This window comes from Ambystoma mexicanum, chromosome 6q (genome assembly GCF_040938575.1).
Source record: "Ambystoma mexicanum isolate Mex_15411 chromosome 6q, UKY_AmexF1_1, whole genome shotgun sequence".
NCBI classification, from domain to species: Eukaryota; Metazoa; Chordata; class Amphibia; order Caudata; family Ambystomatidae; genus Ambystoma; species Ambystoma mexicanum.
Genome location: NC_090937.1, coordinates 1492569756 through 1492596053, shown reverse-complemented (window position 1 = coordinate 1492596053; position 26298 = coordinate 1492569756).

The window sequence follows — 26298 nt, the reverse complement described above, 5'->3', positions numbered from 1 at the left end:
GTAAAAATAAGATATGAACACTCGCGGTGTACTTAATTGTTCGTAAATACACAAATCAGGGGTGTCCGTATTGTAATCTGTCTAGTTGAACGTGGTCTAAGAACACTCGCGGTGTCCCGAAATGGTTGCAATTACACAAAATGGGGGTGTTCTGAGAACGTTGTTTGTATTGTTCGTTGTCAGGGTGAAAGTGTTTTATGACCACTCCTTTTGTCCGCTAATAGTACAATTTCCTATGGGCGTCAACTGACTTTTTGTCCACTAAAGAAACGATAAATCCGGCTGGTGTGCGCCGACATTATGTGATAATCCTATGACTGGCGCTATTGACCAGGCTGACTTGCTTTTGCGACACAAAATCATATCTCCCACCCGTAAGCCTGATATTATCAAAGCATTCATATTCCCCGCCTCTCTCTGTGACGTTACAGGGTGCGTCATCAAATGCGCCCAGTCCTCTACAGTCCCAAGTGACTTTACACAGAACCCAGAAGACAACACATATTATGTCACAACACAGCGCGCCACAATTCGGAATATGAAACAGTGATTTAAAAGCAAACAGCAAGATTGTACATTTTGTAAAGTACATTTATTTGACATCAAATGTTTAGAGAATATTCAGCAATTTGCATTTGTCTTTGTTGTCGATCCGCAAAAGTTTATTTGGAGCCACGCGTTGTTCCTTTGCGGTAGATAGGCTGTTGGTTTATGATAAAAGCAGTAAATGGTTGCTCTGATAATCGGGAGGTTGCTCCAACAACGAGCCATTAGACCAGCCTATTGGTTGGTATGTTGTTTGTAGCCGCAGGTACTGCGTAAGGGCATATTGGTCCTTGGCGATTGTCCCATAAAATGGTGAGGGTCATGAAGTTGCATATTTGGACCTGCACCTGGCAGTTGAAGACCCCATCCGCTGGAGTCTGTAAATTGTGACATAGGCAAAATGGGGCCCCATACCTGTTTTAAAAAACATAAATTAGTCTCACCAGCCGATCTTCATTAAAAATCATCATTTTATTTATTAGGGCGTGAAACTATTTGCTATCGAAGATAGTGCAACGGAGTATGCTAGTAATAAAATAATAATATTTTCCCATTCATATAGCGCTGAGAACCGTGAGGTATCTAAGCGGTGCTTATTATTAACCACGGTGTGTGGTGCTCATTTATCGACCACGGAAGGATGAAAGGCTGAGTATGGCCTTGGCGGGATTTGAACTTGCGTTGGCAACCTGTGCACGGGTGTCAAAGCGAGCGTTGTACTCGCTATGCCACTTGACAAGCTACAGTGAAGTGGCACAGCGAGTAGAGCGCTTGACCGCCTATAGACCGGTTAAATTATTTATATTAACCCACCCTGTGTCGTCTGCCTTTTTCAGAGCCCTCTAAACGACAGGGGATCAATTTGGCGGTGATAGTGCGCGGTAGAAAACATTATGCCACTTTCAACGAACAAGTTCAACTTGAGCGGTCTTTAATGCTATTGTAATTATATTTGGTATAAAATAATCTAAAGGGTTACTTACAGTACAATTGCAATTTCCATTGTCTACGAGTGGTGCAGTCCCAAAGTACGACTCTGCGTGTGTAAACGATCTTTCGCATAGTGATATAATATATAAAAGTGGTTTAGTTTCAGAAATTTCATCCTTATCTTCTCTTACGTTTTAGCAACACTACTTCAAGAGAACTCTTTCATCACAATCTCTGTCTGACAAGGTCAAAACACAATACAACCTTATAGTCCGCTTCGTGAGCCTTTCCAGGGTCCGAGAAAAAAATGGAAGCAGCTGATCTTCACTGTGAATGAGCATAAATTCTTACTTTGCAACATTCTGTGTAAAGCCATCTGTAGAAGTTGGTTTTTGCACGCCATGTTTGTATATTGTTTGCGTGATATTAAAAAAAATGTGTTTAAAGGACATTTTGGTTCTAAGTACAGCCGAAAGACCCCTGAAAATAGCAAGTTATGGTAAGCTATGAAAAATAACTCGCGCCACCACCGTGCACTGCTAAGACTAACACACAGGACATCAAAGATGACATCGCAAATGGTATTGATGAAATCACTGATGACATCACATGTGTATGTACTTTTCATGGAATTTGTGTACTAGGGATTTTTATTATAATGTTCCGAAAAAAGTGTCAAGGATATTGCAATAAATATCATACCGTTATTAGTGCTTTGAACGATGCATTGATATAAATAGCATTGTATTATGGGATTCTATGTAGTATACTGAGCTACTAATGGAGAAAGATAGCATTGTGTGCAGAGTACAAGATGAAAGTATAATATTTGTAATGTTAATATGTTGAATAATGAAATGATAATTGTCCTGAAATGTTCGATAATTCTAAAAATGGGAGTGTTCTGAGGACGTTATTCGTATTGTGTGATTGCTTAGCTGTATGCAATGAGGGAATGGCACAGAGAGTAAAGTGGACGCCGTCCGCGGACACCGCGGCTGTTCGTGGACAGGGCGTGCTACATCCGGGTTTTTCTAGGAAATCCAACATGGAAAGAAGACTGTACGGATCAGCCAATCAGATGTCGAGGTTGTGGATTTGTGTTGAAAGAGACTGTGTGTGGTGAAGATGGCAGAAGTGGAGAAAGTCAGGGTGTTGGTGCTCGGAGATATGTTTGTGCATGGTTTACAGCAGTACGCTGAATGCAGGCATGTTGCAAAGAACTTTGATGTCAAAGGAGTGGAGGTGGTGTGGAGCACTGTGCCTGATTGCAATGTACAGGGAATTGTACAAGTTTGTGAGGATATGGCCACGATGAACAGTCCGCATGTGGTAGTTTTGCACTATGGTGCTTTCCAATTGGGCAACGTCAGTGCCCCTACTTTGTTGGCTGATTTGGAACGCTTGGTTCAAGCCGTAATGAAGATCCTTCCAAATGCGAAAGTAATTTTTTCTGGATTACTACCTAGGGCAATATGGGACAATCGTTAAGTTTTTTGTCCTCAGCAAAACATTGCTAGGTGTGTCATCAACCGAGGCATGTGTGCCTTCATGCTTAGAGCTGGTATGTTCTTCTGTAACAATGAGAATATTGATGCCAGTAATGCTGTTAATTTTAAATAAGATGTTATTTCTTTATCTTTTACGGGAAATGCCTTTCTGTTTTGGAATGTAAGGGTTGCTTTGGAGAAGGTTATGTGAAGATTTTAGGAGTAAAAAAAGAAAAAAAAACAAGAAAAAAAATACACAATGACAGGTGTCTGCCAAGCATCTGTAACAATAAAAATAAAAAGAAAATGGCTCTTTTCAGAGCCAACTTCAAGGGGAAATGGGACACACTATTTAAATTAACATTCACCACGCTCAGATTTTCGATATGTCCGTGGACATGGTGGTAGTCCGTGGACATGAAAATCACTACGAGGGGGTTAGTATGTTCTATGTTACATGTATATGAAGTCAGGGATATTATGGTTAAGTTGTGCTACTAAAAACCTATGAAATTCAGTGAAAAAACTTTGTTAAAGGGACGTTATGGTTAAGTTGCGCTACTAAAAACCTAAGAAATTCAGTAAAAAAAACTTTGTTAAAGGGACATTATGGTTAAGTTGCGCTACTAAAAACCTATGAAATTCAGTGAAAACAACTTTGTTAAAGGGACATTATGGTTCAAAGTAAAACTGAAAAACCCCTGAAATTCGGCAGTTATGGTAAGATAAGCAACCATAACTCGCGCCGCCACCGTGCACTGCTAACACTAACACCCAGGACATCAAAGATGACATCACAAATGTCATTGATGATATCACTGATGACATCACGTGGCTGGCTCTCCCTTTTTTTCCTTTCCTGACATATCTAGGCCACATGATTTTCTTCAGTAACAGTCAGGAACTAAAAATTGTAAATTACTGTATTCGTAGACTTATCTTTCAAGTATGTTCTTAGAATAATTCCCTTATGGTCCAGTCATATCATATGAAACATATACATAGGAGAAGTCACAACCTTGAAAGACAGCAATCCTTTTTGTGCATTAAAATTATCAGTAGATTTATCAGCACTTTCTGATACTTTTGATGTTTTTGTATTACTGTACTTTCCCTGTATATGCTCATATTTTTATATGTTGTACTCAAACTATTTTCCTTATGGTCCAGACACATCATGTGATATATATAGATATAGGTAAGTAACAGTTAGTGTTAGCAGTGCACAGTGGCGGCGCGAGTTATGGTTGCTCATCTTACCATAACTGCCGAATTTCAGGGGGTTTTCGGTTTTACTTTGAACCATAACGTCCCTTTAACAAAGATTTTTCACTGAATATATATATATGTATATATATATATATATATATATATTACACTGCCACGATAGTGGCAGTGTAGTTATGGTTAAGTTGCTGTTGCCATAGGAAGAGCACTTTTTGGGCAGCTTATAACTTCGCTCCCCCTGGACGAATCCTCACCAAACCTTGCAAAAAAAGTATATGGCCCACTCTGATTATTCTTGCAAAGTTTGGTGAGGATTCGTGCAGGGGGGGAAAGTTATAGGGGGGTCCCAAAAAATTTGCTCGCGCCTACAGCCCAAACCGCTGGACGGATTTTCACGAAATTTCGACCAGGAGCAGTGGCTTGGTCCCGAAAGCGAGCTTTTGCAAATTTGGTGAAAATCCGTCCAGTAGTTTTTTTTAAACTGACCAAAAAGTAGGGCAAAAAAAATTAGTGATATCTGTGTCCGGTCCGCGGACGGACTTCCCTTTTCGCTCCGCGGACAGGACGGTGATTGGGCCAGCAGCTTGCGTGATGTCCGCGGACATCTGACGTGCTCTCTCATTGGATGCGGTGAAAGCGTGCAGTGCGTCTGACTTCAGAAACGCCCGCCATCTTTCTTTCCCGCATGAGAGGCTTTGTCAGGTCAGCAGGAGCGTGTCTGTCTCCTGTTCCTCCCACCCCCGCTCATGCCCCGTGTCTGCCCCAACCCCCGCTCATGCCCCGTGTGTCCTTCCTGTCTCCCACACCCCCACTCATGCCCCGTGTGTCCTTCCTGTCCCCCCCACCCCCGCTCATGCTCTGTGTGTCCCCTGTTCCTCCAGCCCCCTGCTCACGCTATCGCACATGGTGGCCAGCGGAGGGCTGAGGAGCGGGATCTGCCGCACAAACTCATGTCCGTGCGGCATGTCTGTGTTTTTGTTTGTCTCCCCCACCCCCCTCTCATGCCCCGGGTGTCTCTATCCCTCCCCCCAACCCCCGCTCATGCCTCGTGTGTCTCTCTCCCTCGCCCCATGCCCCGCTCATGCCCCGTGTGTCTCTCTCCCTCCCCCCACCCCCTGCTCATGCCCCGTGTGTCTCTAGCCCTCCCACCCACACCCCGCTCATGCCCCGTGTGTCTCTAAACCTCCCACCCACCCCCCGCTCATGCCCCGTGTGTTTCTCTCCATCCTCCCCACCCTCGCTCATGCCCTGTGTGTGTCTTTCCCCCCCAACCCCTGCTCATGCCCCGTGTGTCTCTCCCCCCACCCCCCGCTCATGCCCCGTGTGTCTCCAGCCCACCCGCCCAACCGCCGCTCATGCCCCGTGAGTCTCTAGCCCTCCCACCCACCCACCCCCTGCTCATGCCACGTGTGTCTCTCCCCCCACCCCCTGCTCATGCCCCATGTGTCTCTAGCCCTCCCACCCACCTCCCCGCTCATGCCCCGTGTGTCTCTTGTCCTCCCACCCCCTGCTCATGCCCCTAAAACCCTCCCACCCACCCCCCGCTCATGTACCGTGTGTCTCTAGCCCTCCAAACCACCCACCCCCTGCTCATGCCCCATGTGTCTCTCCCCCCACCCCCTGCTCATGCCCCGTGTGTCTCTAGCCCTGCCACCCACCCCCCGCTCATGCCCCATGTGTCTCTAGCCCTCCCACCCACACCCCGCTCATGCCCCGTGTGTCTCTAAGCTCTCGCCCCCAAACCCCTTGCTCATGCCCCGTGTGTCTCTCCCCCCACCCCCTGATCATGCCCCGTGTGTCTCAAGCCCTCCCACCAATCCCAGATCATGCCCTGTGTGTCTCTCCCCCACCCCCTGCTCATGCCCCGTGTGTCTCTATCCCTCCCGCCCACCCCCGCTCATGCCCCGTGTGTCTCTATCCCTCCTGCCCACCCCCCGTGTTTCTCTATCCCTCCTGCCCACCCCCCACTCACGCCCCGTGTGTCTCTATCCTTCCCGCCCACCCCCCGCTCATGCCCCCTGTGTCTCTATCCCTCCCACCCACCACCCGCTCATGCCCCGTGTGTCTCTATATCTTCCGCCCACCCCCCGCTCATGCCCCATGTGTCTCTATCACTGACGCCCACCCCCCGCTCATGCCCCGTGTGTCTCTATCCCTCTCCCCCACCCCCCGCTCATGCCCCGTGTGTCTCTCCCCCTCTCCCCTCCCCCCAACCCCCTGCTCATGCCCCGTGTGTCTCTCCCCACCCCCTGCTCATGCCCCGTGTGTCTTTCCCCTCCCCTCACCCCCTGCTCATGCCCCATGTGTCTCTCCCCTCCCACCCACCTCCTGCTCATGCCCCGTGTGTCTCTCCCCTCCCACCCACCCCCTGCTCATGCCCCGTGTGATCTCTCCCCTCCCATCTACCCCCTTCTCATGCCCCGTGTGTCTCTGCCCTCCCACCCACCCCCTGCTCATGCCCCGTGTGTCTCTCCCCTCCCACCCACCCCCTGCTCATGCCCCGTGTGTCTCTACAATCCCACCCACCCCCTGGTCATGCCACGTGTGTCTCCCCCCACCCCCCGCTCATTCCCCGTGTGTCTCTATACCTAGCGCCCACCCCCCACTCATTCCCCTAACCTTCCCACCCACCCCCCGCTCATGCCCCGTGTGTCTCTATCCCTCCCACCCACCCCCCGCTCATGCCCCGTGTGACTTTATGTCTCCCACCCACCCCCCGCTCATGCCCCGTGTGTCTCTAGTACTCCAACCCACCCCCTGCTCATGCCCTTAGCCCTCCCACCCACCCCCCGCTCATGGCCCGTCTGTCTCTAGCCCTCCCATCCCCTGCTCATGCCCCATGTGTCTCTGGCCCTACCACCCACCCCCGCTCATGCCCCGTGTGTCTCTAGTACTCCCACCCACCCCCTGCTCATGCCCCTGGCCCTCACACCCACCCCCGCTCATGCCCCGTGTGTCTCTAGCCATTCCCACCCACCCATCCCCTGCTCATGCCCCGTGTGTCTCTCCCCCCACACGCTGCTCATGCCCTGTGTGTCTCTAGCCCTGCCACCCTTCCCCCGCTCATTCCCCGTGTGTCTCTAGCCCTCCCACCCACCCCCCGCTCATGCCCCGTGTGTCTCTAGCCCTCCCCCACCCCCTGCTCATGTGCGTGTGTCTCTCCCCCCACCCCCTGCTCATGCCCCTTGTGTCTCTAACCCTCCCACCCACCCCCTGATCATGCCCCATGTGTCTCTCCCCCCACCCCTCGCTCATGCCCCCTGTGTCTCTATTCCTCCCGCCCACCCCCCGCTCACGCCCCGTGTGTCTCTATCCCTCCTGCCTACCCACCGCTCATGCCCCGTGTGTCTCTATACCTCCCGCCAACCCCCCGCTCATGCCCCGTGTGTCTCTATCCCACTCGCCCACCCCCCGCTCATGCCCCATGTGTCTCTATCCATCGCGCCCACCCCCCGCTCATGCCTCGTGTGTCTCTATCGCTCCCCCCCACCCCCGCTCATGTCCCGTGTGTCTCTCCCCTCCCACCAAACCCCTGCTCATGCTCCATGTGTCTCTCCCAACCCCCTGCTCATGCCCCGTGTGTCTCTCCCCACCCCCCGCCCCCTGCTCATGCCCCATGTGTCTCTCCCCTCCCATCCACCCCCTGTTCATGCCCCGTGTGTCTCTCCCCTCCCACCCACCCCCCGCTCATGCCCCGTGTGTCTCTAACCTCCCACCCACCCCCAGCTCATGCCCTGTGTGTCTCTCCCCCCCACCCCCGCTCATGCCCCGTGTGTCTCTATCCCTCCCGCCCACCACCCGCTCATGCCCATATCCCTTCCACCCACCCGCCGCTCATGCCCGGTCTCTATACCCCCCACCCACCCCCTGCTCATGCCCCGTGTGTCTCTATCCCCCCCCAACCCGCCCCCCGCTCATGTGTCTCTATCCCTCCCACCCACCCCCGCTCATGCATAATGCCCGGTGTGTCTCTATCCCTCCCACCCACCCCCTGCTCATGCCCCATGTGTCTCTCCCCTTCCCCTCCACCCCCCCGCTCATGCCCCGTGTGTCTCTATCCCTCCCACCCACCCCCTGCTCATGCCCCGTGTGTCTATATTCCTCCCACCCACTCCCCGCTCATGTGCTGTGTGTCTCTATACCTCCCACCAACCCCCCGCTCATGCCCCGTGTGTCTCTATCACTCCCACCCACCCCCCGCTGTTGTCCCGTGTGTCTCTATCCCTCCCACCCACCCCCCACTCATGCCCCGTGTGTCTCTATCACTCCCACCCACCCCCCACTGATGCCACGTGTGTCTCTATCCCTCACACCCACCCCCCGCTCATGCCATGTGTGTCTCTATCCCTCCCACCCGCCCCGCTCATTCCCTGTGTGTCTCTATCCCTCCCACCCACCGCCCGCTCATGCCCCATGTGTCTCTATCCCTCCCCCCAAACCCCCCGCTCATGCCCCATGTGTCTCTATCCCTCACACCCACCCCCGCTCATGCCACGTGTGTCTCTATCCCTCCCACCCGCCCCCCGCTCATGCCCCGTGTGTCTCTATCCCTCCCACCCACCCCCCGCTCATGCCCCGTGTGTCTCTATCCCTCCCCCCAACCCCCCGCTCATGCCCCGTGTGTCTCTATCCCTCCCACCCACCCCCCGCTCATGTGCTTTGTGTCTCTATCCCTCCCACCCACCCCCGCTCATGCCCCGTATGTCTCTATCACTCCCACCCACCCCCCGCTGTTGCCCCGTGTGTCTCTATCCCTCCCACCCACCCCCCGCTCATGCCCCGTGTCTAACTGCTGTTGCCCCCCACTCATGCCCTGTGTCTCTCTCTTGTTACCCCCCCGCTCATGTCCCATGTCTCTCTCCTGTTGCCCCCACCCCCCGGTAATGCCCTGTGTCTCTCTCCTGTTGCCCCCCACCCCCGGTCATGCCCCCTGTCTCCCTCCTGTTGCCCCCCGCTCATGCCCAGTGTCTCTCTTCTATTACCCCCCACCCCCCTCTCATGCCCCGTGTCTCCCTCATTTTCTCCCCGCCCCCTGCTCATGCCCCGTGTCTCCATGCTGTTGCCCCCCACCCCCCGCTCATGCCCCGTGACTGTATCCTGTTACCCCCACCCCCTGCTCATGCCCTGTGTGTCTCTCCTGTCCCACCCATCCCCTGCTCATGCCCCGTGTGTCTCTTCCCTCCCACCTACCCCCTGCTCACGCCCCGTGTGTCTCCCGCTCCCACCCACCCCTGCTCATGCTGCATGTGTCTCTATCCCTCCCACCCACCCCCCACTCATGCCCCGTGTGTCTATATCCCTCCCACCCACCCCCCGCTCATATCCCGTGTGTCTCTATCCCTCCCACCCACCCCCCGCTCATGCCCCGTGTGTCTCTATCCCTCCCACCCACCCCCCGTGCATGCCTCGTGTGTCTCTCCCCTCCCACCCACCCCCGCTCATGCCCCATGTGTGTCTCCCCTCCCCCCACACCCTGCTCATGCCCCGTGTGTCTCTATCCCTCCCACCCACCCCCCGCTCATGCCCCTATCCCTCCCACCCACCTCCGCTCATGCCCCGTGTGTCTTGTCTCTATCCCTCCCACCCACCCCCCGCTCATGCCCCGTGTGTCTTTATCCCTCCCACCCACCTCCCGCCCCGTGTGTCTCTAGTACTCCAACCCACCCTCTGCTCATGCCCCTAGCCCTCCCACCCACCCCCCGCTCATGCCCCGTGTGTCTCTAGCCCTCCCACCCTCAGCTCATGCCCCGTGTGTCTCTGGCCCTCCCACCCACCCCCGCTCATGCCCCGTGTGTCTCTAGTCCTCCCATCCACCCCCTGCTCATGCCCCTAGCTCATACACCCACCCCCCGCTCATGCCCCGTGTGTCTCTAGCCCTAACACCCACCCACCCCCTGCTCATGCCCTGTGTATCTCTAGCCCTGCCACCCACCCCCCGCTCATGCCCCGTGTGTCTCTAGCCCTAACACCCACCCCCCGCTCATGCCCCGTGTGTCTCTAGCCCTCCCCCCACCCCCTGCTCATGTGCCGTGTGTCTCTCCCCCCACCCCCTGCTCATGCCCCGTGTGTCTCTCCCCACCCCCCAACCCTGTGTCTCTATCCCTCCTGCCCACCCCCCGCTCATGCCCCGTGTGTCTCTATCGCTCTCCCCCACCCCCCGCTCATGCCCCGTGTGTCTCTCCCCTCCCCCCAACCCCCTGCTCATGCTCCTTGTGTCTCTCCCAACCCCCTGCTCATGCCCCGTGTGTCTCTCCCCACCCCCAACCCTGCTCATGCCCCATGTGTCTCTCCCCTCCCCCCACCCCCGCTCATGCCCCGTGTGTCTCTATCCCTCCCGCCCACCCCCCGCTCATGCCCCTATCCCTTTCACCCACCCCGCGCTCATGCCCCGCGTGTCTCTATCCCTACCACCCACCCTCCTCTCATGCCCCGTGTGTCTCTCCCCTCCCCCCACCCCCTGCTCATTCCCCGTGTGTCTCTCCTCTCCCACCCACCCCCCGCTCATGCCACGTGTGTCTCTATCCCCTCCCGCCCACCCCCCCCGCTCATGCCCTGTGTGTTTCTCTGCTGTTGCCCCCCACCCCCCGCTCATGCCCCATGTCTCCCTGCTGTTGCCCCCCACCCCCTTCTCATGCCCCTTGTCTCTCTCTCCTGTTACCCCTCACTCCCCTCTCATGCCCCATGTCTCTCTCCTGTTACTCCTCACCCCCCTCTCATGCCCATGTCTCTCTCATGTTACCCCCCACCGCCTCTCATGCCCTGTGTCTCTACCTTTTGCCCCCACCCCCTGATCATACCCTGTGTCTCCCTGCTGTTTCCCCCACCCCCCTCTCAATCCCCCGTGTCTCTCTCCTGTTACTCCCACCCCCCTCTCATGCCCCGTGTCTCTCCTGTTACCCCCCACACCCCTCTCATGCCCCATGTCTTTCTCCTGTTGCCATCCACCCCCTGGTCATGCCCTGTGTCTCCCTTCTGTTGCCCCCCACCCCCGGTCATGCCCTGTTTCTCTCTCCTGTTACCCCCCACCCCCCTCTCATGCCCCGTGTCTCCCTCATGTTCCCCCCACCCCCCGCTCATGCCCCGTGTCTCCCTGCTGTTGCCCCCCACTCATGCCCTGTGTCTCTCTCTTGTTACCCCCCGCTCATGCCCCGTGTCTCTCTCCTGTTGCCCCCCACCCCCCAGTCATGCTCCGTGTCTCTCTCCTGTTGCCCCCCCGCTCATGCCCCGTGTCTCCCTCCTGTTGCCCCCCGCTCATGCCCAGTGTCTCTCTTCTGTTACCCCCCACCCCCCTCTCATGCCCCATGTCTCCCTCATTTTCCCCCCGCCACCTGCTCATGCCCTGTGTCTCCCTGCTGTTGCCCCCACCCCCTGTTCATGCCCCGTGACTGTCTCCTGTTACCCCCACCCCCTGCTCATGCCACGTGTGTCTCTCCTGTCCCACCCATCCCCTGCTCATGCCCCGTGTGTGTCTCCCCTCCCCCATCCCCTGCTCATGCCCCGTGTGTCTCCATCCCTCCCACCCACCGCTCATGCCCCGTGTGTCTCTCCCCTCCCCCCCACCCCCTGCGCATGCCCCGTGTGTCTCCATCCCTCCCACCCACCCCCCGCTCATGCCCCGTGTGTCTCTCCCCTCCCCCCAACCTCCGCTCATGCCCCGTGTGTCTCTCCCCGAACCACCCACCCCCCGCTCATGCACCGTGTGTGTCTCCCCTCCCCCCACCCCCTGTTCATGCCCCGTGTGTCTCCATCCCTCCCACCCACCCCCCGCTCATGCCCCGTGTGTCTCTATCTCTCCGCATCCCCTGCTCATGCCCCGTGTGTCTCTATCCCTCCCCCCGCTCATGCGCGGTGTGTCTCTATCCCTGATGCTCCCGCCCACCCTGCTCATGCCCCGTGTGTCTCTATGCCTGCCTCCCACCCACCCCCGCTCATTCCCCTATCCCTCACACCCACCCCCGCTCATGCCCCGTGTGTCTCGTCTCTATCCCTCCCCCCACCGCCCACTCATGCCCCGTGTGTCTCTATTCCTCCCGCCCACCCCCCGCTCACGCCCCGTGTGTCTCTATCCCTCCTGCCCACCCCCCGCTCAAGCCCCGTGTGTCTCTATCCCTCCCGCCCACCCCCCGCTCAAGCCCCGTGTGTCTCTATCCTACCCGCCCACCCCCCGCTCATGCCCCGTGTGTCTCTATCCCTCCCGCCCACCCCCCGCTCATGCCCCATGTGTCTCTATCCCTCCCGCCCACCCCCCGCTCATGCCCCGTGTGTCTCTATCGCTCCCCCCACCCCCCGCTCATGCCCCATGTGTCTCTCCCCTCCCCCCAACCCCCTGCTCATGCTCTGTGTGTCTCTCCCAACCCCCTGCTCATGCCCCGTGTGTCTCTCCCCACCCCCTGCTCATGCCCTGTGTGTCTCTCCCCTCCCACCCACCCCCTGCTCATGCCCCGTGTGTCTATCCCCTCCCACCCACCCCCCGCTCATGCCCGTGTGTCTCTATCCCCTCCCGCCCACCCCCCGCTCATGCCCTGTGTGTTTCTCTGCTGTTGCCCCCCACCCCCCGCTCATGCCCCATGTCTCACTGCTGTTGCCCCCCACCCCCTGCTCATGCCCCTTGTCTCTCTCTCCTGTTACCCCTCACTCCCCTCTCATGCCCCATGTCTCTCTCCTGTTACTCCTCACCCCCCTCTCATGCCCATGTCTCTCTCATGTTACCCCCCACCGCCTCTCATGCCCTGTGTCTCTACCTTTTTCCCCCACCCCTTGATCATGCCCCGTATCTCCCTGCTGTTTCCCCCCACCCCCCTCTCAATCCCCCGTGTCTCTCTCCTGTTACTCCCACCCCCCTCTCATGCCCCGTGTCTCTCCTGTTACCCCCCACACCCCTCTCATGCCCCATGTCTTTCTCCTGTTGCCCTCCACCCCCTGTTCATGCCCTGTGTCTCCCTTCTGTTGCCCCCCACCCCCGGTCATGCCCTGTTTCTCTCTCCTGTTACCCCCCACCCCCCTCTCATGCCCCGTGTCTCCCTCGTGTTCCCCCCACCCCCCCGCTCATGCCCCGTGTCTCCCTTCTGTTGCCCCCCACTCATGCCCTGTGTCTCTCTCTTGTTACCCCCCCGCTCATGCCCCGTGTCTCTCTCCTGTTGCCCCCACCCCCCAGTCATGCCCCGTGTCTCTCTCCTGTTGCCCCCCACTCCCCGGTCATGCCCCGTGTCTCCCTCCTGTTGCCCCCCGCTCATGCCCAGTGTCTCTCTTCTGTTACCCCCCACCCCCCTCTCATGCCCCATGTCTCCCTCATTTTCCCCCCGCCACCTGCTCATGCCCTGTGTCTCCCTGCTGTTGCCCCCCACCCCCTGTTCATGCCCCGTGACTGTCTCTTGTTACCCCCACCCCCTGCTCATGCCCCGTGTGTCTCTCCTGTCCCACCCATCCCCGGCTCATGCCCCGTGTGTGTCTCCCCTCCCCCCACCCCCTGCTCATGCCCCGTGTGTCTCCATCCCTCCCACCCACCCCCCGCTCATGCCCCGTGTGTCTCTCCCCTCCCCCCACCCCCTGCGCATGCCCCGTGTGTCTCCATCCCTCCCACCCACCCCCGCTCATGCCCCGTGTGTCTCTCCCCTCCCCCCAACCCCCGCTCATGCCCCGTGTGTCTCTCCCCGAACCACCCACCCCCCGCTCATGCACCGTGTGTGTCTCCCCTCCCCCCACCCCATGCTCATGCCCCGTGTGTCTCCATCCCTCCCACCCACCCCCCGCTCATGCCTCGTGTGTCTCTCCCCTCTCTGCATCCCCTGCTCATGCCCTGTGTGTCTCTATCCCTCCCCCCGCTCATGCGCCGTGTGTCTCTATCCCTCCCACCCACCCACCCTGCTCATGCCCCGTGTGTCTCTATGCCTGCCTCCCACCCACCCCCGCTCATTCCCCTATCCCTCACACCCACCCCCGCTCATGCCCATGTGTCTCGTCTCTATCCCTCTCCCCACCCCCCACTCATGCCCCGTGTGTCTCTATTCCTCCCGCCCACCCCCCGCTCACGCCCCGTGTGTCTCTATCCCTCCTGCCCACCCCCCGCTCAAGCCCCGTGTGTCTCTATACCTCCCGCCCACCCCCCGCTCAAGCCCCGTGTGTCTCTATCCTACCCGCCCACCCCCCGCTCATGCCCCGTGTGTCTCTATCCCTCCCGCCCACCCCCCGCTCATGCCCCATGTGTCTCTATCCCTCCCGCCCACCCCCCGCTCATGCCCCGTGTGTCTCTATCGCTTCCCCCCACCCCCCGCTCATGCCCCATGTGTCTCTCCCCTCCCCCCAACCCCCTGCTCATGCTCTGTGTGTCTCTCCCAACCCCCTGCTCATGCCCCGTGTATCTCTCCCCACCCGCCACCCCCTGCTCATGCCCTGTGTGTCTCTCCCCTCCCACCCACCCCCTGCTCATGCCCCGTGTGTCTATCCCCTCCCGTCCACCCCCTGCTCATGCCCCGTGTGTCTCTCCCCTCCCACCCACCCACTGCTCATGCCCCGTGTGTCTCTCCCCTCCCACCCACCCCCTGCTCATGCCCCGTGTGTCTCTCCCCTTCACCCACCCCCTGCTCATGCCCTGTGTGTCTCTCCCCCCCACCCCCGCTCATGCCCCGTGTGTCTCTATCCTTCCCGCCCACCCCCCGCTCATGCCCCTATCCCTACCACCCACCCCCCGCTCATGCCCCGCGTGTCTCTATCCCTCCCACCCACTCTCCTCTCATGCCCCGTGTGTCTCTCCCCTCCCCCACCCCCTGCTCATGCCCCGTGTGTCTCTACCCTCCCACCCACCCCCTGCTCATGCCCCGTGTGTCTCTATCCCCTCCCGCCCACCCCCCGCTCATGCCCTGTGTGTTTCTCTGCTGTTGCCCCGCACCCCCCGCTCATGCCCCGTGTCTCCCTGCTGTTGCCCCCCACCCCCTGCTCATGCCCCTTGTCTCTCTCTCCTGTTACCCCCCACTCCCCTCTCATGCCCCATGTCTCTCTCCTGTTACCCCCCACCCCCTCTTATGCCCCATGTTTCTCCTGTTACCCCCCACCCCCCTCTCATGCCCCGTGTCTCCCTCGTGTTCCCCCCACCCCCGCTCATGCCCCGTGTCTCCCTGCTGTTGCCGCCCACTCATGCCCCGTGTTTCTCTCTTGTTACATCCCGGCCCCCTCTCATGCCCCGTGTCTCTCTCCTGTTGCCCCCCACCCCCCGTTCATGCCCCTTGTCTCTCTCCTGTCGCCCCCCACCCCCAGTCATGCCCCGTGTCTCCCTTCTGTTGCCCCCCGCTCATGCCCAGTGTCTTTCTCCTGTTGCCCCCCACCCCCCGGTCATGCCCCGTGTCTCCCTCATTTTCCCTCGCCCCCTGCTCATGCCCCGTGTCTGCCTGCTGTTGCCCCCCACCCCCCGCTCATGCCCCGTGTGTCTCTCCTGTCCCACCCACCCCCTGCTCATGCCCCGTGTGTCTCTCCCCTCCCACCCACCCCCTGCTCATGCCCCGTGTGTGTCTCCCCTCCCACATACCCCCTGCTCATGCCCCTTGTGTCTCTCCCCTCCCACCTACCCCCTGCTCATGCCCCGTGTGTCTCTATCCCTCCCACCCACCCCCTGCTCATGCCCTGTGTGTCTCTCCCCTCCCACCCACCCCCTGCTCATGTCCCGTGTGTCTCTATCCCTCCCACCCACTCCCCGCTCATGCCCTGTGTGTCTCTCCCCTCCACCCACCCCCGCTCACACCCCGTGTGTGTCTCCCCTCCCCCCACCCCCTGCTCATGCCCCGTGTGTCTCTATCCCTCCCACCCACCCCCGCTCATGCCTCGTGTGTCTCTCCCCTCCCCCCACCCCCTGCTCTCACCCTGTGTGTCTCTATCCCTCCCCCTCACTCATGCGCCGTGTGTCTCTATCCCTCCCACCCACCCACCCTGCTCACGCCCCGTGTGTCTCTATGCCTCCCACCCACCCCTGCTCAAGCCTCTATCCCTCCCACCCACCCCCGCTCAGGCCCCGTGTGTCTCTATCCCTCCCACCCACCCCCCGCTCATGCCCTGTGTGCCTCTATCCCTCCCACCCACCCCATGCTCATGCCCCGTGTGTCTCTATCCCTGTTACCCCACCGCTCATGCCCCTTGTCTCTCTCCTGTTGCCCCCCACCCCCCGGTCATGCCCCGTGTCTCTCTCCTGTTGCCCCCCACCCCCGGTCATGCCCTGTTTCTCTCTCCTGTTACCCCCCACCCCCCTCTCATGCCCTGTGTCTCCCTCGTGTTCCCCCACCCCTGCTCATGCCCCGTGTCTCCCTGCTGTTGCCCCCACTCATGCCCTGTGTCTCTCTCTTGTTACCCTCCCGCTCATGCCCCGTGTCTCTCTCCTGTTGCCCCCCACCCCCCGGTCATGCCCAGTGTCTCTCTCCTGTTGCCCCCCACCCCCCGGTCATGCCCCGTGTCTCCCTCCTGTTGCCCCCGCTCATGCCCAGTGTCTCCCTGCTGTTGCCCCCCACCCCCTGCTCATGCCCCTTGTCTCTCTCTCCTGTTACCCCCCACTCCCCTCTCATGCCCCATGTCTCTCTCATGTTACCCCCCACCCCCCTCTCATGCCCATGTCTCTCTCATTTTACCCCCACCGCCTCTCATGCCCTGTGTCTCTACCTGTTGCCCCCACCCCCTGATCATGCCCCGTGTCTCCCTGCTGTTTCCCCCCACCCCCCTCTCGTCCCCCGTGTCTCTCTCCTGTTACCCCCAACCCCCTCTCATGCCCCGTGTCTCTCCCGTTACCCCCACCCCCCTCTCATGCCCCGTGTCTTTCTCCTGTTGCCCTCCAACCCCTGGTCATGCCCCGTGTCTCCTTTCTGTTGCCCCCCACCCCCAGTCATGCCCTGTGTCTCTCTCCTGTTACCCCCCACCCCCCTCTCATGCCCCGTGTCTCCCTCGTGTTCCCCCCACCCCGCTCATGCCCCGTGTCTCCCTGCTGTTGCTGCCCACTCATGCCCCGTGTTTCTCTCTTGTTACCCCCCACCCCCCCGCTCATGCCCGTGTCTCTCTCCTGTTGCCCCCCACCCCCCGGTCATGCCCCGTGTCTCTCTCCTGTTGCCCCCCACCCCCAGACATGCCCCATGTCTCCCTCCTGTTGCCCCCCGCTCATGCCCAGTGTCTCTCTTCTGTTACCCCCCACCCCCCTCTCATGCCCCGTGTCTCCCTCATTTTCCCTCGCCCCCTGCTCATGCCCCGTGTCTCCCTGCTGTTGCCCCCCACCCCCCGCTCATGCCCCGTGTGTCTCTCCTGTCCCACCCACCCCCTGCTCATGCCCCGTGTGTCTCTCCCCTCCCACCCACCCCCTGCTCTTGCCCCGTGTGTGTCTCCCCTCCCACTTACCCCCTGCTCATTACCCTTGTATCTCTCCCCTCCCACCTACCCCCTGCTCATGCCCCGTGTGTCTCTATCCCTCCCACCCACCACCTGCTCATGCCTTGTGTGTCTCTCCCCTCCCACCCACCCACCCGCTCATGCCCCGTGTGTCTCTATCCCTCCCACCCACCCCCCGCTCATGCCCCATGTGTCTCTCCCCTCCCACCCACCCCCGCTCACGCCCCGTGTGTGTCTCCCCTCCCCCCACCCCCTGCTCATGCCCCATGTGTCTCTATCCCTCCCACCCACCCCCGCTCATGCCTCGTGTGTCTCTCCCCTACCCCCACCCCCTGCTCTCACCCTGTGTGTCTCTATCCCTCCGCCTCGCTCATGCGCCGTGTGTCTCTATCCCTCCCGCCCACCCACCCTGCTCACGCCCCGTGTGTCTCTATGCCTCCCACCCACTCCTGCTCATGCCCCGTGTGTCTCTATCCCTCCCACCCACCCCATGCTCATGCCCCGTGTGTCTCTATCCCTCCCACCCACCCCCCGCTCATGCCCTGTGTGTCTCTATCACTCCCACCCACCCCCGCTCATGCCCCATGTGTCTCTCCCCTCCCCCCACCCCCTGCTCATGCCCCGTGGGCCTCTCCCCTCCCCCCACCCCCTGCTCATGCCCCATGTGTCTCTTCCCTCCCCCCACCCCCTGCTCATGCCCCGTGTGTCTCTATCCCGACCACCCACCGCCCGCTCATACCCTGTGTGTCTCTATCCCTCCCACCCACCCCCTGCTCATGACCTGTGTGTCTCTAACCCTCCCACCCACCCCCGCTCATGCCCCGTGTCTCTCTCCTGTTACCCCCCACCCCCCTCTCATGCCCAGTGTCTCCCCCGTGTCTCTCTCCAGTTACCCCCCACCCCCCTCTCATGCCCGTTGTCTCCCTGCTGTTGCCCCCACCCTCCGCTCATGTCCTGTGTCTCCCTGCTGTTGCCCCCCACCCCCTGCTCATGCCCTGCGTCTCTCTCTCCTGTTATCCCCCACACCCCTCTCATGCCCTGTGTCTCTCTCCTGTTACCCCCCACACCCTCTCATGCCCCGTGTCTCTCTCCTGTTACCCCCACCCCCCTCTCATGCCCCGTGTCTCTCTCCTGTTACCCCCACCCCCCTCTCATGCCCCGTGTCTCCCTCGTGTTCCCCCCAACCCCCACTCATGCCCTGTGTCTCCCTGCTGTTGCCCCCCACTCATGCCCTGTGTCTCTCTCTTGTTACCCCCCCGCTCATGCCCCTTGTCTCTCTCCTGTTGCCCCCCACCCCCCGGTCATGCCCCGTGTCTCTCTCCTGTTGCCCCCCACCCCCGGTCATGCCCTGTTTCTCTCTCCTGTTACCCCCCACCCCCTCTCATGCCCCGTGTCTCCCTCGTGTTCCCCCACCCCTGCTCATGCCCCGTGTCTCCCTGCTGTTGCCCCTACTCATGCCCTGTGTCTCTCTCTTGTTACCCTCCGGCTCATGCCCCGTGTCTCTCTCCTGTTGCCCCCCACCCCCCGGTCATGCCCCGTGTCTCTCTCCTGTTGCCCCCCGGTCATGCCCCGTGTCTCCCTCCTGTTGCCCCCCGCTCATGCCCAGTGTCTCTCTTCTGTTACCCCCACCCCCCTCTCATGCCCCGTGTCTCCCTCATTTCCCCCCCCGATCATGCCCCGTGTTTCCCTGCTGTTGTCCCCCACCCCCTGCTCATGCCCCATGACTGTCTCCTGTTACCCCCACCCCCTGCTCATGCCCTGTGTGCCTCTCCTGTCCCACCCATCCCCTGCTCATGCCCTGTGTGTCTCTCCCCTCCCACCCACCCCTTGCTCATGCCCCGTGTGTGTCTCCCCTCCCACTTACCCCCTGCTCATGCCCCGTGTGTCTCTCCCCTCCCACCTACCCCCTGCTCATGCCCCGTGTGTCTCTCTCCTCCCACCCACCCCCTGCTCATGCCGCGTGTGTCTCTCCCCTCCCACCCACCCCCGCTCATTTCCCGTGAGTCTCTATCCCTCCCACCAACCCTCCGCTCATGCCCCGTGTGTCTCTATCCCTCCCACCCACCCCCCGCTCATGCCCCGTGTGTCTCTCTTACTCCCGCCCACCCCCTGCTCATGCCTCGTGTGTGTCTCCCCCCCCCCACCCCCTGCTCATGCCCCGTGTGTCTCTATCCCTCCCACCCACCCCCGCTCATGCCCCGTGTGTCTCTCCCCTCCCCCCCACCCCCTGCTCATGCCCAGTGTGTCTCTATCCCTCCCCCTGCTCATGCCCCGTGTGTCTCTCCCCTCCCACCCACCCCCTGCTCATGCCCCGTGTGTCTCTCCCCTCCCATCCACCCCCTGCTCATGCCCCGTGTGTCTCTCCCCTCCCACCCACCCACTGCTCATGCCCCGTGTGTCTCTCCCCTCCCACCCATCCCCTGCTCATGCCCCGTGCGTCTCTCCCCTCCCACCCACCCCCTGCTCATGCCCTGTGTGTCTCTCCCCCCACCCCCGCTCATGCCCCGTGTGTCTCTATCCCTCCCGCCCACCCCCCGCTCATGTCCCTATCCCTCCCACCCACCCCCCGCTCATGCCCCGCGTATCTCTATCCCTCCCACCCACCCTCCTCTCATGCCCCGTGTGTCTCTCCCCTCCCCCACCCCCTGCTCATGCCCTGTGTGTCTCTCCCCTCCCACCCACCCCCCGCTCATGCCCGTGTGTCTCTATCCCTTCCCGCCCACCCCCTGCTCATGCCCTGTCTGTTTCTCTGCTGTTGCCCCCCACCCCCCGCTCATGCCCCGTGTCTCCCTGCTGTTGCCCCCCACCCCCTGCTCATGCCCCTTGTCTCTCTCTCCTGTTACCCCCCACTCCCCTCTCATGCCCCATGTCTCTTTCCTGTTACCCCCCACTCCCCTCTCATGCCCATGTCTCTCTCATTTTACCCCCCACCGCCTCTCATGCCCTGTGTCTCTACCTGTTGCCCCCACCCCCTGATCATGCCCCGTGTCTCCCTGCTGTTTCCCCCCATCCCCCTCTCATCCCCCGTTGCTCTCTCCTGTTACCCCCACCCCCCTCTCATGCCCCGTGTCTCTCCTGTTACCCCACACCCCCCTCTCATGCCCCGTGTCTTTCTCCTGTTGCCCTCCACCCCCTGATCATGCCCTGTGTCTCCCTTCTGTTGCCCCCCACCCCCGGTCATGCCCTGTGTCTCTCTCCTGTTACCCCCCACCCCCTCTCATGCCCCGTGTCTCCCTCGTGTTCTCCCCACCCCCGCTCATGCCCCGTGTCTCCCTGCTGTTGCCGCCCACTCATGCCCTGTGTTTCTCTCTTGTTTCCCCCCACCCCCCGCTCATGCCCCGTGTCTCTCTCCTTTTGCCCCCCACCCCCCGGTCATGCCCCGTGTCTCTCTCCTGTTGCCCCCCCCACCTCCGGTCATGCCCCGTGTCTCCCTCCTGTTGCCCCCCGCTCATGCCCAGTGTCTCTCTAATGTTACCCCCCACCCCCTCTCATGCCCCGTGTCTCCCTCATTTTCCCCCCGCCCCCTGCTCATGCCCCGTGTCTCCCTGCTGTTGCCCCCCACCCCCCGCCCATGCCCCGTGACTGTCTCCTCTTACCCCCACCCCCTGCTCATGCCCCGTGTGTCTCTCCTGTCCCACCCACCCCCTGCTCATGCCCCGTGTGACTCTTCCCTACCACCCACCCCCTGCTCATGCCCCGTGTGTGTCTCCCCTCCCACTTACCCCCTGCTCATGCCCCGTGTGTCTCTCCCCTCCCACCTACCCCCTACTCATGCCCCGTGTGTCTCTCAACTCCCACCCACCCGCCGCTCATGCCCCGTGTGTCTCTATCCCTCCCACCCACCCCCAGCTCATGCCCCATGTGTCTCTATCCCTCCCACCCACCCCCTGCTCATGCCCCGTGTGTCTCTATCCCTCCCACCCACCCCCTGCTCATGCCCTGTGTGTCTCTCGCCTCCCACCCACCCCCCGCTCATGCCCCGTGTGTCTCTATCCCTCCCACCCACCCCCCGCTCATGCCCCGTGTGTCTCTCAACTCCCACCCACCCCCCGCTCACGCCCCGTGTGTGTCTCCCCTTCCCCCACCCCCTGCTCATGCCTCGTGTGTCTCTATCCCTCCCCCCCGCTCATGCGCCGTGTGTCTCTATCCCGAATGCTCACAAACCCTGCTCATGCCCCGTGTGTCTCTCCCCTCCCCCCCACCCCCTGCTCTCACCCTGTGTGTCTCTATCCCTCCCCCCCGCTCATGCGCCGTGTGTCTCTATCCCGAATGCTCACCAACCCTGCTCATGCCCCGTGTGTCTCTATGCCTCCCACCCACCCCCGCTCAAGCCCCTATTTCTCGCACCCACCCCCGCGCATGCCCCGTGTGTCTCTATCGAGTTATGGTTGCTTAGCTTACCATAACTGGCGAATTTCAAGGGTTTTTCGTTTCTACTTGGAACCATAACGTCCCTTTAACAAAGTTTTTTAACTGAATTTCATAGGTTTTTAGTAGCGCAACTTAACCATAATGTCCCTTTAAACAACGTTTTTTCACTGAATTTCATAGGTTTTTAGTAGCGCAACTTAACCATAACGTCCCTTTAACAAAGTTTTTTCATTGAATATATATATATATATATATATGGGGCCGGGTGGACAGAGATAGGTTAGCGGTTGTTTTCCTTGATCCAATGAATGTAGTTGAGCCTAAAGTGTGGGTACATTTGGGTTACCCTTAAGGCAGGGGGAAGGGAGTTCCAGTGTTGCGCAGCTTTCACCTGGAAGTTAGTTCCTCCCGTTTTGGCACGTTCAAATCTGGGCACTATGAGGACGTTGGAGTTTGTGGTTCTGGTAGGTCAGTTGGGGGAGTACTTCTTGAATCTGTCTATGAGGTAGCGTGGGGCAGCGTTATTAAGGCACTTGTGTGTAAGTGAGGGAACTTTTAGCACAATGTTGTCTTTAGTGGTGAGCCAGTTGCCTCTCCTTATGTCAGAAATATTTTCTTTTTTGGGGATGCTCAGTGCTTTTCTAAGAGCGTTGTTTTGTAAAATCTAGATTTTGTTTGTCATATATTTGTTAGCTCCCAGGTAAAGAGCATTGCAATAATCCAGTTTTGACAAAATTAGGGCTCTGGCCAGGGTGGTGCAGCTATTGGTGGAAAGGAATGGTTTGGCCGCTCTAATTATTTTACAAGTATAGGCTGTAGAGGAGGCCATAGAGCTGACCTGTTTGTTGAAGGAAAGGGGGACATTTATGTAAAAACCTAGAGTTTTAACTTATTTGGCTACCTTGATGTTGTTTCCGTCAATAGAGAAGTTTGTGTAGTTATGACTCAGTTTGTTGATACTGAGGGTGATGCCAAGGATGATGAGCTCAATCTTGTCATCATTCAGGCATAGGCCGTGAGAGGCCATCCATGCCTGGATGATGATGTACACCCCATTCACCAAGGTCAAATCTTTGTCGTAATCTCCCGTCAATGGTATGAGGATCTGAGTATCATCAGTACTACACAGACACAAATACTGACCACCCATATGTTGTCTGGTCAGACACCCTCATACATCTATGCGCATACATTGTTGATTATTCATGCCCATCGACCACCAGGGCCAGGTAATTGGTGACTGTGAAAACATGCACACAATTTTGTGATACTACTGAGTCATGATTGTTACACCCAATGGACGATACACATGCAAGACACTGAATGTGCACAATCACATGTGTAAAGTACGCCACTGCAAAACATACAAGCTACACCATTTCATGGTCCATGCAGAGGTGGCAAGTTTACCGGTACCGCTGTATCCGGACTGGCAGACTCCGAGTTGTGCTCGCGTGGGCCTTTAATTCCGCCAGGTCTGACCCTGCCAACTTGGGAGGAATTTACGCTCTTTGGCTTGGTTCCTTTGCAAATTGTACAAGTAGGCCCGGTCTCCTCCTTGATATTCTTTTCTAGTTGTCTTAAGATCATAGTGGGTCTTCATACTGTCTGCAGATCTTTCTAGATTCCGCTGAGCATAGGCAAAAGCATGTTGAAGGTGTTTTCTCAGATTCTCAACATACTCCTGAGTTGTGGAGGCCTTTATCAAGGTCTGCTCTTGGGTTCTATAGAGCAGATGCTGGGGTATCACCGTCCTTAGTCCAGTCATCAGCTCAAATGGAGGCATTTTTAAAGTTTAATCAAGCAGGCCCCTGACATCTGTCATTACAGCAGCCCTCTGCTGCACAGAGATTTTTGACAGATCCACAGACATGCCACCTTTGCTGTGGAAATCTTTTTATGCTCTCAGCTTTTCAGGACCTTGTAAGTTCACAATGATTTCTTAATCTAAGTGAATTGTAGCACCCAGCAAGAATTTGGAATATTTGAAGGTGTTCTGTACCAGCATTCTGAAGTTTCAACAGCAAAGAAAACGTGATTTTAAGGCAAGATTTGGCACTGCTTTTTGCCTTCTGCACTCCACTTTCAATTGTTGTGAAGCCCAGTGACATATTTCAGTAGTGAAAGCTCGATTCCCCAACTGACAACATGTGTTACAGATTGGCAGCCATCTTTTTGTGCGTTAAAAAGCACAATTTTCAGGGGTTTTGGCGCGCACAAACGTTTTGCGGCCATCTTGCTGTTTCTGGCACCATCATAACCGAATGATGCAGCATAGCAGTGCAAAAGTGGGTCAATACATCCCATAAAGCCACCCCTCACGACTTTAGTTTGACCGCCCGTCAAGTCGGGAGATTGGGATGTTCTTTTTTTGTTGGTCCAGGTGGAGAACGTCGTCTGCTTCTCCCATCAGTGATGGCTGGACACGCACTCCTCACCGGTTCTGGTTGGGAGTATGGAACGGCACTCCTGGCTCCTTGGTTCTTTCCTCCCGTTCCCCGAGTGGTCATCCTTGGTAATTAGAATTTCTTAGTTCCAATGCTAGGAGACAGAACATAGCATGGTTATGGACATGTCTCCACTACTACTCCCTGATCCACCTGTTGAAGGGGGGGGTCAAGTGGGAGTGGGGTCCAGAACAAGCCGAGGCAGTAAGAAAAATCAAAAGAAGCCTCTCACAAGCGCCTTGCTTCGCTTACCCTGTCAAATACAAGGAGTTCTCCTTGAAGACAGGGTCCTCAAATACATGCTTGACTGCAGTATTATATCAAAAGCATGACAAGGTCAATAAATTAATCTCCTATGCGAGTAAGAGTTTATCCTCTGTGGAGGAAAAATTCAATGATTGTGAGAAGGCCCTCCTGTCAACGGTGTGGGCATTGAAGGATTACCACCTGTTTATTCAGGGGTAACACATCATAGTGGAGACTCCACACCAACCTTTGCAATGTCTTCAAAGTGACAGAATCCGGGCCGGAAATGTGAGTAATTCCCGAATTACATCCTGGATTCTGTCAATGCAAGGCTTTCCTGTGGAGGTCAGATACGGCCAAAACAAGAAGAGTCCCCTCGCGCAAGGTCTGGCTGACTTGCATGATTGTGCCAGAGAAAACTGTCTCGAGGACGAAAGTCTTAAAATCAAGAACAACATGGAGGCATACCTTAATTCCCCACACAAAGTCTATGAAGAAAACCAGTGTGAGGGAATGCCCACTGTCTATGTGGATGGGTGCTCCTACCATGTTGACAACAACGGGGAAAAGGAACTTGTGGCCGGCGTAGGGAATGCATGAGTGAATGATGCCCCAGAATCCTCTGCTGGGTACAAAATCGGTCTCCGAAGTAGTCAAGTGGCAGAGTTGATGGCTGTGTATCAAGCCATCCTCACTGCTGTCCAACACCAACTCCACAAACTGGTCATAATCACAGACTCAGATTATGTACGGAACGGGTTTGTGGAGCACCTAGTTAACTGAAAAACCAAGGCATGCTATGTGCTAATAATAAACCTTTGACACAGGGAGAATTAATACAGAATATTGATGATCTGGTCACCTCGAATGGGATGACCATCTATTGGAAAAAGATCAAGGGTCATCCTAAAGTAGAGGGACCAGACAAAACTGGAAATGACCTAGCTGATCAGCTGGCCAAAACCGGAGCCATCCAAGGGGATCTACTTGAGATTGAGTCCCTGTTGGGGGAAATCCAGGTCACTTTTATCACTAGGTCCCAGACAAATGCTCAAAATGAACTCTCAACTGCACAATGGAGTAAGGAGACCCCAGATGCTGATTTGATTACGGCTCAAAAAGGGGATCCAATAATTGGTAAGTTTTATCAACACATTGAGGACCCTAAGAACTTTCCCCTGGCGGATACTGATTACATTGGGAAAGAGGACCTCAGAGTGTTGATGAAATGTCCAAAAATGTTCCAAATCCAAGACGGTTTGTTGGTGACGAAATCCATATCTGGCCATGACCAGTGGGTGGTCTCTACCTCATTCCGAAGCCTGATGCTAAATCACGTCCATGATGCGGCCACAGCCGGTCATCAGGGGTTTCATCCGACATTAGAAATTTTGCAAGAGGGTGCATACTGGCCCAAATGGGGCAGGATCTCGAGCAATACTTGAAGGGAAGTTGATTTTATTGGGCCCGTGATTCGCTCCTCTAGGGGGAACAAGTACGTGTAGACCGTAACATGCTTGTTCACTAAATGGGTGGAATGTCTCCCGGCCCCAAATTGCAAGGCAGAAACAGCAGCTGCCCTGATGATCAATCACATCTTCTCGCGTTTTGGACTATCCCAAAGGACTGAGTCAGACCGAGGTAGTCACTTCACTAGCAAAGTGATGACAAAGATGCGGGAGATACTTGGG